This window comes from Gopherus evgoodei, chromosome 1, assembly GCF_007399415.2.
Source record: "Gopherus evgoodei ecotype Sinaloan lineage chromosome 1, rGopEvg1_v1.p, whole genome shotgun sequence".
NCBI classification, from domain to species: Eukaryota; Metazoa; Chordata; order Testudines; family Testudinidae; genus Gopherus; species Gopherus evgoodei.
The window spans coordinates 79,913,948-79,926,837 of record NC_044322.1 but is presented as its reverse complement, the minus strand read 5'-3'; positions in this window follow the sequence as shown (position 1 = coordinate 79,926,837).

The following is a 12,890-nucleotide window of genomic DNA, read 5'->3' as shown; positions in this document are numbered from 1 at the left end:
GACAGGTGCAAAGCTAAGAGCTTGCTTAAGTGATTTGCTGGATCAGAGCCTAGGAAAGCTGTGCTGGAGGCGACACTGGCTACATCTGCTGTAGTGGTGAAGCAAATCCTGCAGTCCACCTTCCTTGCCTCAGCACCCAGCAGTAAGACATAATGCATCTCTTCCCCCTCTCCAACACCTCATAAAAGAGATAATTGAGCCCTAATTTGGAAGGAATCAGTGGGATGCTCAATGATATGAAACATAACTTCAACAATAAAGTGAATTAAAAGAAGTCAGTTTGACTGGAAAGACACCACGTGAAGTTAAAATGCAGTTGTTAAAAAACAAGTTCTGATATCAGAATTCATTAAGGGAAAGTAACTCTCTTTTCAATTAGTTAACTTTATAGCATAAAAACATAGAATATTTACTGAAATCCAATAAAAATTAGACTGATAAATAAGGCTCTGGTAAAACTTGAAGTCAAATTCAATAACATCTACATTAATATTCTGCTCTAAATCACCACTTAGGCTCTGAACTTTTGTTTTTATAATGACAAAAATAAAGTGTTTGTTAATTAAATGCACCACTTAAACTTATTAATGTCTTGCAATGCCTTTGAAGATAAAAAATGCTATGTAAGAATTAGTTTTACTACTAATAAAGATTATATCTCACATTAAGAATTTGATCCCACAAATTTTTACTCATGGGAGTAACACTTTTGCAAGCTCAATCAAACACAATGGGATTATTTGATTGACTAAGGACTATTCATGTAAGAATTTGTAAGTTTAAGACTTTATACACTTACTATTTCCTGATCATTTTTAACAATGAAGCACAGCGTTTCTAGAATGTTTTTATTTACCTGACTTTTGCCTTGGAGTTTTCAGAGTAATAATATACAAAGTTGATATATGTCAGCCCTATATTTTCCCTCTCCCCAGGGGGAAAGATTGAGAGAACAAGACATTAATGCAAATCCTGTGAAGGACCGTAATACACCATAGAGAAGAAAATAAATAAAACTTGGTCTGCAAGTCAAACCATTAGAGTGTAGAACAAGTATCCCTTTCAGCCTGATCAAATGCTATCTAAGAATCAAGACAGAGAGCAGAGTCACATGATAAAGTGGCTTTTTAGATGAATGCATGAGACATGAAGAAAACTGAATGGATGATGATTGTTTAATATTCTCTAAACAATTTGCCAACATCACAGATACTTGATATTACACACTAATAATTTTGACCTAAAGGAGAAATCTTTTAAGATTTCTCTAAAGGAATTTTAAAGCGTATGCACACATATAAGATAAAAGTCTATCTATATAAAAGATTTCATATACAAATCAATAACTTCCAGGGTTTTTTTTAAAAAATGGCCCAAGAATCATATTAAAATAAATAAAAAACATAATTTAGTCCATTTGCATCAGGAATGTCTAATGTTCAATATTTTAATCTAATCTCAAGTGTTCTCAGGAACTTTACAAAATCTCTAAATAGTGTAAGATTATAGATTTGGTGAAAAATACATCAAAGCAATAGATCCCAGTCTATGCCATAACTCTTTTTCCTCGTCAAATTCTGGATATTGCCTCAGTGTCATGTGTTTGCCTTATTTAGACTAGAAAACACACACAGGAGCTCATACAATAACAGCGATTCCAGATTCATTGAATATGGCCTTTGTATCTTCACAAGTACAGAATAGTATGAGTCTATGGGCTATAACAACTATAGAGGAACAAAACATCACAGCACTAAAGATTGATTTTGGTGCTAGGCATGTAATAGTCACTTTTCTCCTCTGAAATAAAACACTTTTCTCCTCTGAAATAAAACGTAAGTATCTTTTAAAGGCATGTTCTCTGTAATAATTTATTACCATAACTTGAAATATTGCAAAGACAGGGTATCTGAACCCTGAAATTTAGTTAAAGTCTTATTTGCTTTGTGTTTGCAAAAAAACATAATGAATTTAATCCAATTTAATATTATGTATTCCTCTAGAATGCTGGGAACTGCAAATATTCAGATTTAGCAGAGAAAGGGGATTCTGTCTCATGGACTTGTGCTTCTTGTGGCATTTCCTTTAAATCACTGTCTTAGGCCTTGGCTACACTCACACTTACCCTTAGATTTCCTTTGTGTTTACCTCAGGAGGTGGTCCATTTTCTTTTTTGTTACATGTATGCAGGAGGAAATTAACATCTTCAGAGAGAGGAGTTTAACAGGTTCTTCATAATCATTCTCTTAAGATCTGATAAAGGAAGGAAGGGAGGAAGGAGAAAGGAACCAGGGAAGAAAGCTAATCTAGTTAAGACACGGAACTAAGAGTCAGGAAAGCTGGGGACAAATTCCTTGATGGAATCAATGATGCTACCACAGATATGAAATCAACTTCCAACTTCTATTCTTGGTTCTGACCTGGACTTCCTGAGAGATCTTGAACAAGTCACTTAATCTTACTATGCCTCAATTTTCACAATTGAAAGTGATATTTACCTTACAGGGGTATTGCAAAGCTAACTCCATTCATTAATGCTCATGAGGCACCTTTACAAAAAGCCTTGCATGAAGATATTCTCTAGAACAGAAGTCTCAAACTCCTGACCCCCGGGTCATCTGCGGCCCGTGAGCCTCCCCAATGTGGCCCGTGGGGCTCCAGAAGTTTTGGGGCTGGATCTCTCCCTTGGTCCCACCTGTCGCCCCTGGGCACTCCCCCCTCAGGGGCCCCAGCAGAGCAGAGTGGTATCTGCTGCTCGCTCCAGTGGCTGCTGGCCCCTCCTTGTGGCCCAGGGGTGGGGCTGTGCCTCTACCCACTGCCCCCACGCTGAGCGCCCCTGTAGCCAATGGGACACTGCAGGGGTGGTGCCTGGGGGTGCATAACTGGCTGGATAACCGTACTCAGAGAGTAGTTATTAATGGCTCCCAATCCTGCTGGAAAGGTGTAACAAGTGGGGTTCCACAGGGGTCTGTTTTGAGACCGGCTCTGTTCAATATCTTCATCAACGACTTAGATGTTGGCATAGAAAGTAAGCTTATTAAGTTTGCAGAAGATACCAAACTGGGAGGGATTGCAACTGCTTTGGAGGACAGGGTCAAAATTCAAAATGATCTGGACAAACTGGAGAAATGGTCTGAGGTAAACCGGATAAAGTTCAATAAAGACAAATGCAAAGTGCTCCACTTAGGAAGGAACAATCAGTTTCACACATACAGAATGGGAAGAGACTGTCTAGGAAGGAGTATGGCAGAAAGAGATCTAGGGGTCATAGTGGACCACAAGCTAAATATGAGTCAACAGTGTGATACTGTTGCAAAAAAGCAAACGTGATTCTGGGATGCATTAAACAGGTGTGTTGTAAACAAAACATGAGAAGTCATTCTTCTGCTCTACTCTGTGCTGGTTAGGCCTCAACTGGAGTATTGTGTCCAGTTCTGGGCACAGCATTTCAAGAAAGATATGGAGAAATTGGAGAGAGTACAGAGAAGAGCAACAAGAATGATTAAAGGTCTTGAGAACATGACCTATGAAGGAAGGCTGAAAGAATTGGGTTTATTTAGTTTGGAAAAGAGAAGACTGAGAGGGGACATGATAGCAGTTTTCAAGTATCTAAAAGGGTGTCATCAGGAGGAGGGAGAAAACTTGTCCACCTTAACCTCTAATGATAGAACAAGAATGTTATAAACAGATAGCTAAGCGTTAATGTTCTTTTACCTGTAAAGGAGTAACACCAGGAACCTGAAACACCTGACCAGAGGACCAATCAGAAAACAAGACTTTTTCAAATCTGGGTGGAGGGAAGTTTGTATCTGAGTTCTTTGTTCTTTGTCTTGTGCCTGTACTCTCTCGGCTATGAGAGGATTTTTCTGTCTCCTGCTTTCTAATCTTCTGTTTCCAAGCTGTGAGTACAAAGAGATAAGACAGCGGTTTATATTGGTTTTTTTTTTTTTTTTTTTGTATTTACATGTGTGTAGTTGCTGGAGTGTTTTGAATTGTATTCTTTTTGAATAAGGCTGTTTATTCATATTTATTTTAAGCAATTGACTCTGTATTTGTCATCTTAATACAGAGAGACCAGTTTTTATGTATTTTTTTCTTTCTTTTTACATAAAGCTTTCTTTTTGAGACCTGTTGGAGTTTTCTTTGGTGGGGGCTCCAGGGAATTGAGTTTGCAACTCACCAGGGAATTGGTGGGAGGAAGAAGTCGGGGGGAAAATCTCTTTGTGTTAGATTTACTAAGCCTGACTTTGCATACCCTCTGGGTGAAGAGGGGGGAGGTTAGACCTCTCGGTGCTTGTGTTTTCCAGGACTGCAAACGGGGAGGGTGGAGTCCCTCTGTTTAGATTCACGGAGCTTGCTTCTGTGTATCTCTCCAGGAACCCAGGGAGGGAACACCTGGGAAGGAGGAGGGGGAAGGGAAATGGTTTATTCCTCTTTGTGGTAAGACTCATGGAATTTGGGTCTTGGGGTCCTCAGGGAAGGTTGTTGGGGGGACCAGAGTGCCCCAAAACACTCTAATTTTTTGGGTGGTGGCAGCTTTACCAGGTCCAAGCTGGCAACTAAGCTTGGAGGTTTTCATGCTAACACCCATATTTTGGATGCTAAGGTCCAAATCTGGGAATATGTTATGACAAAGAAGCAATGGGCTTAAACTGCAGCAAGGGAGATTTAGGTTGGACATTAGGAAAAAGTTCCTAACTGTCATGGTAGTTAAACACTGGAATAAATTGCCTAGGGAGGTTGTGGAATCTCCATCTCTGGAGATATTTAAGAGTAGGTTAGATAAATGTCTATCCGGGATGGTCTAGACAGTATATGGTCCTGCCATGAGGGCAGGGGACTGCACTCGATGACCTCTGGAGGTCTCTTCCAGTCCTAGAGTCTATGAAACCCCCAAACTCCCTCCCAGAGCTTGTGCCCCATCTCCACACACACCCAGCCCCCAAACTCCCTCCCGGAGCCTGCCCCTGGTTCTTACACTCCTTCCCAGAGCCTGCACCCCATCCCCACAAACCCCCAACCCCCAAACTCACTGCCAGAGCCTACACCTCCTCCCCACACACACCCCTGCCCCCAAATTCCATCCCAGAGCCTGCACCCCAGACACCTTCCCCCACCCGAACTCCCTCCCAGAGCCCAACCTCTCACCTCTTCTGCACCCAAACTCCCTCCCAGAGCCTGCATCCCAATCCTCTACCCCAGACCTCCTCCCCCACCCAAACTCCCTCCCAAAGCCTTAAGCAGGTGAAGGCAGAGTTTTTTTTTTGGGGGGGGGTGGGTTCTGTGCAGCATGAGTTGCATTGGCCCGCTGGGAAGATTTTGAGGACTGGCACTGGCCCTAAGGTAAATTGAGTTTGAGATCCCTGCTCTAGAAGGAGGAAAAGCAGCTAACTATCTTCTTCCTGGATGTATGATAAAGTAGGTGGGAAGAATCTACCTTATCTTCCACTGTCTTGTCAGGTTTTGCCTTCCATTTTTTCTGCTTGTAAATTACACTCATTTTGCCCACTCACTGAATGCAAAATGAGTGCAAGATACTCTACATTATCACTTACACCTGTTTTCTGACCAATTTACAGCTGGGGTGAAATCCTGGCCTTACTGAAGTCAGAGAGACTTTTGCTACTGGTATCAATAGGGTAAGACTTTAACCCTGGGTGGATAATTTATACAAACACTTACATCACCGTTGAATTTGCCCAAGACATTTCCATGAGAGTTCCATCTGCTTAATCCAGGCTGAATTTAGCCCTGCACATTTCTTTCCCCTTCCTATGATCACAAATTGTACTAAGTCTTCATCCCTTGTTTTCTTCCCAGGAGGTGAAAATTATTTTGTATAGTTACTCAAAACAGGTCTTGTGGCTTCCAAACTCATAAGTAAACATCTTACCAACAATAGTTCAGCAGAGGTACATTTTGTAGAACTAAGTATGTTTTGTCATTTGATAAGATAGCCGGAAAGAAGCTATTTTCTGTATAACCTTCTATTTTGCCACACGCTGTCTTTTTTCAGTTGTGAAAAGTACAAAACAAACTAGCTGTTTTGTTTTGTTCCTTTTCAGCTGCATTGCAAAAATTCAGCCACACTATTTTATTGAATGATTTGTTCAGAGGAAATAGAAATCAGCCCCTTATTAACTCCTGACTTCACATGAGCTCTGTATATCTATATTAAAGGTTTCAGAACATTAAGCTGTACAAAAGGCATCACAATCCTGATGGATTAGTCTTACAAAATGCAATAGAGAATGGTATATTTTATATAGAACTTTTACACTAGCCAACAAATTTGGAAGCCCCACTGAAGTTATTAATCTAATAGGAGAAGGGAGAGGTAGTCACTTGTAAAAGTCTACATAAAACAACAAAATAAAAATGGCAGGGGAACAGGGAACCTTATAGTTGGATACTGAGCGATGCCTTTGTTAGCTTAAAACAGAAGCGCTAGATAAAATGGTCAAATAACTGCAACTAGTAGCAAGAGGAAAACAAAGTCACTATTCTGATCAGATGGGTAGCCAATCACATCAGACTAAATTCTTCGGTGGGTGTTCACTAAACAGCTCAAGATTGTTGGACAGCTTGAAGAATCAGGTCAAAGTGATTCATTCAACTGTTGTAACCTTGTCTTAATTAGGATTTAAAGGTGTGTTGTTAGAACATTTGAGTTAAAGTCTAAGCTCCACCTCCAGCTTGACCTTCAATTGGACCAATTTAAAAGTAAACACTGCCTTCTCTACACCAGAGCTTTAGAATACATGTGTTAGAAACAGTTAGTTAATATATTCCAACACTTTTAAAACCTAGTCAAGACAAAGCTAGTACCTTTAAGCACCAAATAAAGTCCAGTTTATGAGAGAGCTATAAAGAAACTGTGATTGTGGAAGCTGTAATCAGGGCCAGGAACCCAGGACTGAAATTGTATAGCAGTTTAGAGGGGAAACACATGCTCAGTTGTATCCGTCTGCCACAGATTTTGAAAACACATTATGCAGGACACTGTACCACTGATTGATATCAGCATTTTACCATAGCAGTTCAGGAACCCAGAGATTTTGTTTTAAATGTTTTAGTTCCCCTGATAGAACTGAGGCAACATATTATCTCTGTATCAGGCTGAGTCATATTAGGACTGAAATATAATGTAGAACTGGTCCAGAGCTTATTTTTACAGGCAATAAAGTCAAGTCTATGTAGATATTTGGAATAACCCCCAAATTAGTGACAACACGTTATTCCTTTTGCTACAATGGTAGAGACCCATGCTTTAGGGCTGAAGGCCCAGGGTTCTATCCTTGATGATGACTCAAAGGTCTAACATTAATCCAGTTCCTTTACCATAGTAGTAGTTGTATAAAAGACTGTATGATGAGAAAATGCTCATATAAACTAATGCATACTATGTAAGATCAATGTGAGAGGTAATGCATATCAAAACACAGCCGACTACAGGTATGCCCTTTTTGAACAGGAAGTGCAGGCCAGAGGAACTACATGACCCAGCTGCATTGTTCCAAATATCTCTGAAGCCTTTCACTTGGTGCAAGTCAGAGCTTGAAACAACTAACTGACCCCATGATCGAATCTTCATAGTAAAGATGAGGGGCCTAATTCTCCACTTTGTTACATCAGTGTTATGCTGGTGTGACATCTGAAGGCTCAAAGATGGGTTTCAGATATACTGCAGAATTTTTCTTTAAATATGCTTACAGTACTGTATATTACCTTAATAATAAAATCATCTTTATTTGTATTATACTCCATATTCTTACAATTGTGCTCGTTAATATTTCTTGTCATATCTAGAAATCTACAAAAAAAAAATACTGAAAGACCTTAAGACTCTGCTGCTCAGACAAGGTATAAATAATAAGATTTTCCCTGTAGAACAATTAAAGTTTCAAATGCACACTGCATGAAAAACACAAACATACTTTTTTGCAAGAAATGTTAGAGCTACTCTCTACACATCACAAATCAAAAGGAGAAACCATTTGAAAACTCAGATGTTAGTCAAGACAAAATTTATTTAGCAGGCATAATATGTATAGAAAACATTCTCCCTTGAGTAACAGAGTCTTTGGACAAAGAATATGTTAGAAGGAAACTTGATATTTATTTGGTTAAGAGAAACGAAGATAGAAATTTCTACGGAAGTTGGCAGCCCTTCAAATTTACAAATTCTTAATTATAAGAAATTAATCCCATACTATGAACTGTCGAATAGAATAAAGAAAATCTCAAATTAACCACAGTACTGGCTCCAGCAGAGACAGAAACAAATAAGAGAAATGTGATTTACTGTTCTGCTAATCTGACAGACTATGAAATTGAAACAAACAAGAAAACAAGATTTTTTTCTCCTGTTAATATTTCATTAAAAAGGAGAAGCCAGATACTAGCACACACAACTATTTACAGGACCCACAATGGAAAAGAGTGAAGAGGTCACTGGATATTGAGAATTTATAGTTCACTCCCAATGCACATTCTTCCTTCTCTGAAACAATTGCAAATCACAATAGGCTAAATTCATTATGCTTTGGGGAAAGTCAGTAACTCACAAAGAAAGTTTACCATGTTCCAATCCTCCAGTTACTTACTTTAGATGCCAAACTGAAACACTGTTTCATCTTTAATGAAGACTCTGTGTACAGAATGTTAGTAGTAGTCTTAGTTCATACACTGCGAAGAACTGATTTCATAACCAAATAGGGGTTATTCTACCTCTGCTTTTAGTCTGGAAGGCAAAGTGTATTATCTGGTTTTTGCTTTACATTACTTTGTTTATATTAATTCATTATCATGAAGAGTTTAGGAAAATATATTTGTGGGCTTCTAAATTACGCTCCGAGAGGATCCCTTCTGCAGTGATAAAAATCAAACAGAATGATCACAAATCAGCTGCAAAACAGAACTAAAAGGAGGGGCCAAAGTTGATGGTGCTGATCAGATAGAGTCAAACTGCCATGACTGTTGTTAAAAGCAAAGAGGCCGCACAACTGACCTTCAGAGATGTACCTACAGCTCCCAATGTCTTTCTTCGGAGCTGCACCTGTGTATCAGAGAACAGAATTTGGCTCAAGATTTGCAGTGACTTAACATTAAATAAAAACTTGTTCTTCAACCTTATGCAGCAGTTGAATGGTGTAGTGTCACAAACCACATTATGTAAATATGCTACAATCCTTTTTTCCCTTCTCTAGGACACCTCAGAGTGAGCAATGCTTCCTGTTATACTATTTGTCGAATCCTCAAGCATGTTTCTGGCTGACAATCAGATCAAAACAGAAAAGAAACAGCAGTTTTAAAGAAAGATGAGAGATGAATCAAGTCCAATATATTTATGCTTGAATGGACCTTAATATAGTTGTGTAACATGCATCTCTAGGAGAATTACTTTTAAAACAGGATGATCAGGATCAGACATCTACAATTTCCATGCCAGTCCAAGAACAGGGACATCCCTGATCAAAGGTAAATGCAAATGCATCTGGGGCCAGATCCTCAGCAGGCATAAATCAGTCCATTGAAGGCACCAGCACAGAATGTGAGGCTTGGTCCAGCATGGTGCTCATCTCTTTCTGGAAAAGTGCTTATGCTAATAGCAGTATAATCAGTGTGACTACTCAGACACTTAAAGTTAAGGACTTCACTGGATCAGGGCTAGAACACTCAGCACTCTTCCGGATTGAGCATCTGGCCACCCACTCTTATTAAGAAGCTGTTTCTCCTTCGTGGAACTTCACAGAAGGGCTGTAGCATCTGGCTACAGAAAGGTACGAATCTTCTTACCTATGTCCACAACTCAGTGGAATGCTTTGAAATGCCCTTATCTGCCAACTGAAGCAAATGCACTTTTCTGAGAACAGCAAACTCAAATAGAATTTAAATAATCGTCATCTTTCATTTAAATGAGCCTCAGGTATAGTATGTCATGCTTTAGACTGTGGCAGTTATTTCCTGGAAAATACACATTGACTGGCACAAGGGATTGTTCTGAGAACATAAGAATGGTCATACTGGCTCAGACCAATGGTCCATCTAGCCCAGTATCCTGTCTTCTGACAGTGGCCAATGCCAAATGATTCAGAGCGAATGAACAAAACAGGCAATTATTGCGGAATCCATCCCCCGTTGTCCAGTCGCAGCATCTCTCAGTCAGAGACCAAGATCATGGGTTTGCATCTCTGACTATCATGGCTAATAGCCACTGATCGACCTATCCTCTTTGAGGCATGGCTTGAAAAGGGAAGGTTGTACATGTAAAAAAAATACTCCAATTTAATGCAAACAGCTGTAAGTCTGTAGACAGTTTACTTCACAGGATGTTCTGTGTTTTTTATCCTTAAAGATATAAGTGTTCTGGTCTCTAGCAGGTGAATGACCCAGCCGAAAAATTTCTGGCTCAGCACATGCCCTTTGATGTCGTTATTTCTTCAAAACTGCCAGAACAAATCATCACAAATTTTTGATAATGCACAATGTACATCTCGTCCAGATAATGTTCTGTCTGCACACAATATTCTAGAATGCAGAGACACTGTCCATCCTAGTCTCTGCCTTTGGCACATAGTAGTCTACTTTCCTGTGAGCTGTAGTGCTTTAGCTTAATTGCAATTGTTGGGTTTAGTGAGTGGATACTGAGCTGTGTTGGTGACCCATGATACACAGGAGGTCAGACTAGATGACTTGGTGGCCTCTTCTGGCTTTAAACATGAACTCTTGGACTCTCTATATAATTTCCTAATGAGTATGGATCAGATCAACCTCTTTTGCTGAAAGGCCACAGAAGAGGACAAGGGAGGGCAGGCAGTGTACCTCCTGCTTCCCCTCATGGGAAGACAGTTTTAAAATCTCCTGGGGAATCCCATTTAGTGAAAGATGCTACAAGGGTGCAATGAATCAGCATGTCCCCCACATACTCCAGCCATGTTCTCTCACCAGCCGGATTTTTCACTGGTGGCACAACCAGCCCCAGCAGGGGTCTCCCCTACCAGAGGCCTAGCTCCAACAGTGCAGGACAACATGAACCAGAGATAAATTTAGCCCATTATCGTTTTTGCCAGGAGTGAGAGACCCGCTAGGAGAAACAGGCTTTCTAGCTCTGAGGTCAAGTTTGGGTATAATCATGTGGTTCTCTGTACTCTGGTAGAGACTGTACAGTATAGCTTCCCCTTGCTGGTGGTCTGCAGGGACTTGGCTGGTCATAAAGTGCTGGCTCCTCCTCCTTGTTTCCAACAAATAAACTTCATTACAAGACAGCAAAAAGCCCACTCAACACTTGCCTAAAATCATATAATGGCCATAGGCATGTTATGTAGTTACAGCTGGGAGGAGAGCTGGTCTCTGCAATTGTGAGTGAAAGGGCAAACGGACAATCTCTCTCTCTCTCTCTCTCTCAAAAAAAAAAAAAAAACTATAGAGGTTCATATCCTAGCAACATGATGATGAATAGTGGGAAGACAATGAATAATTAGTCTCCTAAGGTTGTCTCAGAATTCAGAGCTACCATGCAGATAAACAACCACAAAGTCAAGAAGAGGTATCAAACTGGACAGGGCCAGTAATTTGAACGTTATTGTACAGAGCCTGCCTGCACTGTATCAGTCCTGTAGAAAAATAAAGGTTTTCTTTGTTGTCTTTCTCTGTAGGCGCAATTGTTCCCTGCATGGGGGTGGTGTGGAGCTGTACTGCTCCAGGCAAAGCACTGGAAAGTTCAAAGAAGCAAAATGACTCCCAGAGTGACCTGGTGTCCACTAAGAGAACCCCCACTGCTACATACTGTGTGCCAGTTCCACTCCTGCTCCCTACACTATTGCAAAAGGGACTAAGGCAATGGTCTTGCCCACTCCTCTTCACTTTGGAAGCATTGGGTGCCCCTGTAGCATCTCTGAGAGATGAAAATGCAATTTATGCCCTTCCCCCCACATCACTGCACACCTAGGTAAGGACCATGTTTTGAGAGCCTAAACAAACACATAGTGTTCAGGATTGTATTTCACCTTCAAATTCTTAGGTGCATATGTTGCAAAACAGTTAGCAAGTACAGTACTTAGCAAGGGAAATCCACAGAGCTGCAGGCAAGATTAAGCCCTACAGACAAATTCTGCTCTCAACTGAGATCAATTGAATTGTGCACATGTACCTAAATGCATAATTTACCCCAATTGTTAGAATGCAAGGCTTATTTACTGTGGGGATCGAGTTTATTGCCATAGAGACAGAGACAGAGTTGCACTAGTTTAATTTAGATGTAATATTAATCTAATTAAGCTAAACCAATTGGGTCAGCCTGAGCCAATATAGATGGGGTTTAAACCAATGTAAGACTATCCACACACAAAGACCTGGTCTACACTATGCGTTTAAACTGAATTTAGCAGTGTTAAACCAATTTAACCCTGCACTCGTCCACACAACGAGTCCTTTTATATCGATATAAAGGGCTCTTTAAACCGGTTTCTGTACTCCTGCCCGATGAGAGGATTAGCGCTGAAATCAGTATTGCCAGGTCGGATTAGGGTTAGTGTGGCCGCAAATCGATGGTATTGGCCTCTGGGCGGTATCCCACAGTGCACCATTGTGACCACTCTGGAAAGCAGTCTGAACTTGGATGCACTGGCCAGGTAGACAGGAAAAGCCCCGTGAACTTTTGAATTTAATTTCCTGTTTGCCCAGCATGGAGCTCTGATCAGCACGGGTGGTGATGCAGTTCCAAATCCAAAAAGAGCTCCAGCATGGACCGTACAGGAGATACTGGATCTGATCGCTGTATGGGGAGACAAATCTGTTCTATCACAGCTCCGTTACAGAAGACGAAATGACAAAGCATTTGAAAAAAATCTCCGGGCTGTGATAGAAAGAGGCCACAGCAGGGACTCAAC